The 7847-nt window shown below is 38.6% G+C and overlaps 1 pseudogene; it reads left to right on the top strand.

Annotated features, from left to right (window-relative positions):
• The first annotated feature begins 3129 nt into the window (after positions 1-3129).
• LOC134370501 (mitochondrial S-adenosylmethionine carrier protein-like) lies at positions 3130-6017 on the top strand (annotated as a pseudogene).
• The last annotated feature ends 1830 nt before the right edge of the window (positions 6018-7847 follow it).

Here is a 7847-nt window from a genome sequence, read left to right as displayed (position 1 = left end):
GAGAGAGAGAGAGAGAGAGAGAGAGAGAGAGAGAGAGAGAGAGAGAGAGAGAGAGTGTGTGTGTGTGTGTGTGTGTGTGTGTGTGTGTGTGTGTGTGTGTGTGTGTGTGTGTGTGTGTGTTAATTTTGGACTGCAAGTTCTGTCTCACTTCTGCGAGTTGTGGTTTCAATGCAAGTTCAGTTTTCAAAGACTTCGCTTTACTGCTATGGATCCGTCCCATGCTTGTCTCTCTCAGGTGTGAGGCTAGGAGTTGGGTAGTGGGGTTTTATCATAGTTCAATTTTTAAAGTCTTTGCTATCCTGCTTTGCACCTGTCTTGCTTGTGCATAGCTCATAAACAGGGCCTGAGACTTGTGTTTGTTAATTCATAGAATGAGAGGATCCCTCTTCTCCAGCCCTCTCCTCTCCAAGATTTCCCCCACACTCTCCAGTCCCCAAGGCCCCACTTTCCTGGTCCTCTGGCTAGAAAGATGGGGCTTCTCCTGGAACTTTCACTGCCTACGCAAGTTCCCTATGACTGGAGCCACGTTCAGAGCAAACTGGTGAGAGAGAAAAAATAACAGTGATTTCTTCAACACTTTTTGAACACAAGATCCCCTTCCCCCAGTCTCCCAGTTTCTCTGGCCATAAAGATTAGTTTTTTCTTGGAATTTTAAGCCCGCTCATCTCAATTGCAACTGTGCAGCTCTGTGACTGGGGCTGCCGTCTGGGCAAAGCTGGGAGAAAAAATAGGAAAAAATGGATTTCCTCACATGTTCTACCACTCACAAGGGCCCCGTTTTTCTTCCTCTGAACAAAAGACAGGGATTCCCTCAGAGATTTGCTGCCCATGCTCATTTCACAGTTCCACATCACATCTGCCCTCAGGTCAAAGGTGGAGGATAAAATAGTGGGGAAAAAAGATAAACTTGGATGATTCACCCCCTGAGGGGTCATCCTTCAAATTTTAGCTATCCTCTGATTCTGCCTGCTATTATTAACTTACCTTGGAGCTGACATAGATGCTTTTTATATTTTGTCTAAAGTTTTTAGTTGTAATCTGTGATAGAGAAAACCTGTAAAGGGCTTACTCCAATCACAAAGTAATCATTCATGTGATTTTTTTTAAATGCCACTTAACAATCAAGACACATATATTTGTTCATAACTTCTCTAGGCTTGTGGGCAAAGTTTTTTGAAGGACAAGCATTTTGAAGCATAAGGTTCTATGTCAGGGTGTGGTTCTAGCTCCCTCAACTCCCAATGACTGGACCACATCTCCTGCCTTGTAAGGTTGTTAGAATCCCCCACTTGTCATAGTCAGAATCCTATAATTATTCACCCCCCATGGGAAGCCATGGTGTCTGGTTACCTGTACCAGATTCCCCTTTCTGTCTTCATTTCTGGAAGATTCCTTTCTTTTGTGCTCCTTATTCCTTTCTGGTCTTAGATCATCCACTTGAGATTATTTCCATCTGCTTGAAAAATAATTTTTAGTAATTTTTATTGTTTTGTTGTTTTTGTTTCAGTGGCTGGCTGGTATGGGGATCTGAACTGTTGACCTTTGCGTTACAACACTGCGCTCTAACCAACTGAGCTAGCCAGCCAGCCCAAGAAAGATAGTTTTAGAATTCACTTTATTTCAGGTCCCCTGGTGGTGAGTTTTCTTAATTTTTGTTTGTTTGAAAATGTCTTTCTTCAAGCTATTTTCACTGAATTTAGGACTGTGTATTAGCAATTATTTTCTTTTTGCTCATTGAAACTACTGTTCAACTGTCTTGGTTCTCATTGTTTTGGTTAACAAGTCAGCTATATATCAAACTATGGCTCCTTTGAAGGTAACTTTTTTTCTAGCTTATTTTAAGCTTTTTGTCTTTGTCTTTGGTTTTCTGCAGTTTCACTTTATGTAACGTGTTTAGCTGTGGATTTCTTTTCACTTAACCTCCCTGGGATTTGTTGGTTTCCTAAAGTTAGTTTTTGAAAAGTCTCAGCCATTATCTATTCAAATACTGCACATGCCCATTTTCTTGCTGGTTTCTAGTTCATTCTTTTGTTTCTGGCACCTGTTGATTACCATTTCTTTCTTGTGAGGTTGGCTATGCATTTGTGATTTTCTTTCTTCTTTTGTATAGAATTTCTAAGTGTTTGTAGCAGGAGGTTTTCAACTTTGCCTTAATCTGTACCCTTTCCAGAATTGCACCCCGTTCACTTTCCACCCATTACAGTTGGACTTCAGCTCCCATTATATCACAAAATGAGGTCTCAATTTCCCACTCTAGTGGCTCCTTTCAGATATTATCAGACATGACCATTCTGCAGGATTTGACACTGGGATTGCTTTTTTCTTGAAATTTTCTCCTGTCGTGGAGTCAGAGACACCACTCTTACATAATTATCCTTGTATCTCTTTCACTTTTCTTCTTCCTTTTTTTTCTATCTGCCTCTCTTTGCCTACCTATTGTTGGCACTCTTTTCTTTTCACTTTGCCTGCCCTTTTCTGTCTTTAATTTTGAAATTTATACTGAGGTTTTCTGATCAGTATTCTCAACCCAGACCCCTACCTTAAGCTAGAGATTTGTGTATCTAACTGCCTCCTGGTCTTCGCCCCCTTTAATGTCACATAAGATGTTCAAACTCAAAATGTCCAAAAGTGATCCATTATTATTTCCTGATTCCTATATCAAACCTGCTGCTCTTTTGCCCTTGTCAACCTCTACAGTTATATCCCTAAAAACCCTCACCTGCATTGCATATGGTGCTCTAGCCTTATTAGGCTGCATCTATTTCCTCCAAGTGCCATACTATTATTTACATTTGTTGCGGCATGATTTTTTTCACTACTTAAGTGAATTAATGCCATCACAGTTCATTGTCCCTGACCCATTCTTATGAGTCAATTAACATTTGGCACCTGGACACAAAGGAAAAGATTGATAGCACCAAATACTCAGCTCGCCTATTCTCTCACTCCTGAATTCTGGCTAGAAGGCTATCTGGGGCCTGACAATTCTTCCTTTGCAAGGGATGTGTCTTTCAGGAGTTACATTGTTACTAGTGCCTCTGGACTCCAACTTGGCTCCTCAGGTCCTAATCTCTCTCATCCCAGTGATAATTAGAAGAGTGAGGCTGGACCTTAGGGCACCTTCCTACCATGAAGAACATAATTCCAGCTGTAGCCACCAAGAATGTGACTCCTACCCCAGCTTTGACTCATGAACCCTCTCCCACAAAGTTGATACGTAAGAAATAGAGAATGTGTCTCTCATACAGATATGTATTTCCTCATACGATTATGAAGGGAATTAGAGAGTCTTATTACTCATTAGTGTAACTACTTTATTAGGGAGATAAGTTTAATAATAAAAACTTTCTAACTGGCCTATGATGACCAATAAACGTTTATTTTTTGATTCATGATACATTTTTAGCAGAAATGTAATTTCTCCCCAAACATTACTACAGTTTTAGTTTTTAAGAGTAGAAAAACATTTATAAAGAAATTTTTCGTGCTCAAGCTGATGCTTGCTTTACCACAAACTAAGCAGCTTAAACAACAAAAATGGATTTCCTCACGGTTCTGGAGGCTGGAGGTCTAAGATCAAGGTATCGGCACTAAGGACGTGTTCCGGGCCTCACTCCTAGCTCGTGGTAGTTCACTGGCTTGTAGCAGTATCCACAAGATCCTCCAATCTCCACATGATGTTCTCCCTGTATGTGTGTCCAAATTTCCCCTTTTTATAAGGACACCAGTCATATTGTATATGGGGCCAACCTTATTCCAATATGACCTCATTTTAACCAATTATGTCTACAATGACCTAATTTCCAAATAAGGTCTCATTCTGAGGTGCTGGAGGTTAGGACTTGAACATATCAACTTGCAAGGGACATAACTCAGCCCATAACAAATGCCCACCTTCATTTGTTCACCTGGAAATGCCTGCTCATTTTTCATGGCTCATGACACCTTCTGAGATCCTCCAGGGATCACCAGTGATTCCTTCCTTTGTGGCCACACTGGGCCCTGCACTACCTCAGTTGCATTTATTTATTTATTTTTTACTAGACTTTCTCCCCCTTGTAGAGTGTAAGTTTCTTGTGGGAAGGAACCTGTCTTGCTCATTTTTTTTTAATCCCTAGCATCCAGCAGAGTGTGTAGCACATAATTAACAATGAATAAATATTTGCAGATTGAATGGATGAATTGGGTACAGGCCAATTTAAATATAGAGGAAAACAAGCTAAGATCCAAAAATCTGTTTCAAAAAAGGAGAGAAGAGCACAAAAAACCTGCATAATCAGGCTCAGCATTTGAGAGAACCCTGCTGTTCCTCACTATAAATAAAATTTTGTGGATCTAGATCTGTACCATCCAACAGAGTTATCGTTAGCCACATGTGGCTATTTAAATTCAAATTAATTAACATTAAATGTAATTAAAAGTTCAGCTTTTAGTCACACCAGTCACATTTCAATGTTCAATAGTCACATGTGGCTATTATCTACCATATTGCACAACACAGAGAACATGTCCAACATTTCAGTAATTCCTGAAATTACTGAATGGTGCTGGTCTAGATGTAAAATACTTTTGAATAGACAATCCTTTCTCAAAGACACAATTCAATTTAACAACATTAATCCTGTCATATAAGGCAGATACCATGTTTGGTGTTGGCAAGAAACAGAAAAAGAATATGTTAACTCTATGATCTTAAGGAACTCACCATTTATTACTTCAGTAAATTTGTTTAAAAATAGTTTGCTAAGGAAAAATTTGTTACATTTGAAAAATCACTTACCAAAGTGAACAACAGTAAGGAAAGCTTGGAAAATGTCTTAGAAATGATACACCAGAAAGTGGCCATCACCGTCTCTCTCATTATTGCACAACTTAAAATGGACAACTTAAAAATAAAAATGAAAATAGACTCCATACACCCTAGACATCTGCAAAGGTTATGGCTATCATGCACACATGCTGATCACTGTGTCACAGATGGAATAGGGCCACATTTTAATTTAACCCACAGGTTCCTACCTTGAGTCTTCTTAGAACCAAACAGTTTAGTATTTAGCTGTGTTCTTGATTCTTGTGAAACACAATGAAATCGAACTAAGTTACATTTTCCTTAGTTTAGAAACTGCCTCTGCATCATTTCTACTACAAACAATTGGGCCAGATAAGATCCAGGATCTTGACCTCCGAGATGGTGGCACCCAGAGCCCGGGGCCACGACCGTCCTCTGCTCAATCTCGAACTATAGCTCCACCGAGGTCTGCAGGGCCATGGACCGGGAACCCGGCCTCACTGGTGGCTGGTGGTGTAGCAGGCATCTCTGTTGACTTGATATTATTTCCTCTGGATACCATTAAAACCAGGCTGCAGAGTCCCCAAGGATTTAAAAATACTGGCGGTTTTTATGGAATATATGCTGGTGTTCCTTCTGCTGCTATTGGATCCTTTCCCAATGCTGCTGCATTTTTTATCACCTATGAATATATGAAATGGTTTCTGCATACTGATTCGTCTTCATATTTGGTGCCTATGAAGCATATGTTGGCTGCCTCTGCTGGAGAAGTGGTGGCCGGCCTGATTCGAGTTCCTTCTGAAGTGGTTAAGCAGAGGGCACAAGTATCTGCTTCTTCAAGAACGTTTCACATTTTCTATAACATCTTACATGAAGAGGGCATCCGAGGATTGTATCGAGGCTATAAAAGCACAGTTTTAAGAGAGATTCCTTTTTCTTTGGTCCAGTTTCCCCTCTAGGAGTCCTTAAAAGTGAGTTTGCAGCTGCAGTTACCACGCCTCTGGATGTGGCAAAAACAAGAATTATGTTGGCAAAGGCTGCTTCCAGCACTGCGAGTGAGGACGTGTTCTCTGCCCTGCACCAGGTCTGGCGGTCACAGGGGCTGGCAGAATTATTTGCAGGTGTCTTCCCTCGAATGGCAGCAATCAGTCTGGGAGGTTTCATCTTTCTGGGTGTTTATGACCAGACGTGCAGCTTGCGGTTGAAAGTTGTCAGAAAGAGTCCATGACGCAGAGACAGCCTCCCTTCTACTGCTCTCAAGAAAGGGGACTGCTTAAGAACCCTCCCTTTTGGTGAGCAGCTGTGTGGCCCCAGTGCTGAAGTCCAGATTTGATAAGATTACAACCCTGAGAATGTGTCGTCCATAGTACAGGCTGGCTGGAATGAAGTCATCAGCCTAAATGCCAGAAAGTTAAGAAAGAGAGAAAAACTATGTCTAGGGTGTTACTCTGAACAATTTTCCTAGAACCCCTGAATAAATAAGTTTGGTGATGCTGAAAAAAAAAAAAAAAAAAAGATCCAGGATCTAGTGGAAATGAAGGGAAAAACAACTTTCCAGTGGCATATGGCAAAATCCCCTTGGGCTTACAATTAGACCATAAGAAACCGAAGGTCACCTTATGTGTCACAAGGGGTTTTTGTGCAAACATTCGAGACAATAAAGTTGAATTCTAGAATGGATAAATTGGTTAACTTATGGATAAACTAAAAAAATAAACAACATTGGAGAAATGAAGAGAAACCATTTAATATGGAAAACAACTGTCTCTCACGCGTAGTGAATTCAAAGGCATATTTATAGAAATATTTCAATCCTTTTTAAAAGAACTACTTTATATATCATATTTGATTTTGAATTATACACAATGCCTGCTTTCACACTTTTCTGCCAGTTGCTGGTGGCCAAATATTTACTATCATATTTGATAATGACTGATCCAAGAGCACCTTTTTCTTAAAGTTTAGAAAGACAACATAACAATTATAAAGTTTTGATAACAGAGAGAAAACTTCCCATAAAACTGTCACTCAGGTCATTACACAGCTTTTCGGTAGTGGCAATCATGATGTTCATATACTTTTAGAAATTGCCTTTTTCACTTAACCTTATGTTTATCATAAGCATTTTTTTATGTTGCCTTCCTACCTTGCTAATTGTTATTTTTAAAATTTATATAATAAATAGGTACCTGGTTTATTTAATTAACTATTCTTGTATTATTGCCTGTTTGGGTTGCTATCAGTTTTTTGCTTTTATATATAGTGCCACCTTGAACACTAAAATAATTTTGTAAGACTCATGACACCATGAATACTATTTTTGTCTAATGACACCCCATTCAAAAGTCAATATTCTAAAGTGTATTCTGCTTCTTTATATTTAGCAGAGTTTAAAACAAACTATTTAGGTTTTTAAAAATTGTCTAGAATTAACTATCTAAATTGTTTCTTAATGTTACAGAAGACTTCTTTTTCTAGATCTTCAGAGTGACAGAAAAATTTAGATTTTTTTTGTTACTGTCCAAAATAAAAGATGCCCAGTGACTATTAAATAAAAATAAATGAACATTTGATTATTCCTAATATACTGATTCAGTGAAATCATTCCCTCTTTTTTAATGTTTCAACACAAATTGGCTTTTACCAATATATTTTATAATAAATGCTCAATAAATGAAATTATTAGTTTATTAGTAGTGTATCTAAAGCAGTAGCACAAATAATGATATTTAAAATGAGAAGACTATGTACAGCTGTATACCATTTTCTTAACACAGTAACAAGAAGGTTTTCAAAAATATTTAGGTAGAAAGGTTGACGTTCTACACCCTGACGTAAGTATAGTTGCCTGATATGTCAATAAATAATACTTGAAAAACTTAACCAGTTAAATCCAATTCATTTTTAAACCATAAATAGGGTAATTAAAGTAGAGATGTTTTTGTCTTTGTTCCTAAAGATAATGAATTTGCCATCAAGTTGTAAGGAAACTGAGTATAGAGAGCAGATGGGATTTTTGGCAAACAGGCAAATCTGACTGCCAGCAGCAGGAACTGGC

Source organism: Cynocephalus volans, chromosome 2, assembly GCF_027409185.1.
Source record: "Cynocephalus volans isolate mCynVol1 chromosome 2, mCynVol1.pri, whole genome shotgun sequence".
In the NCBI taxonomy this organism is placed as follows: Eukaryota; Metazoa; Chordata; class Mammalia; order Dermoptera; family Cynocephalidae; genus Cynocephalus; species Cynocephalus volans.
The sequence above is the reverse complement of the archived record's forward strand: the minus strand, read 5'-3'. Positions and strand labels throughout refer to the sequence as shown.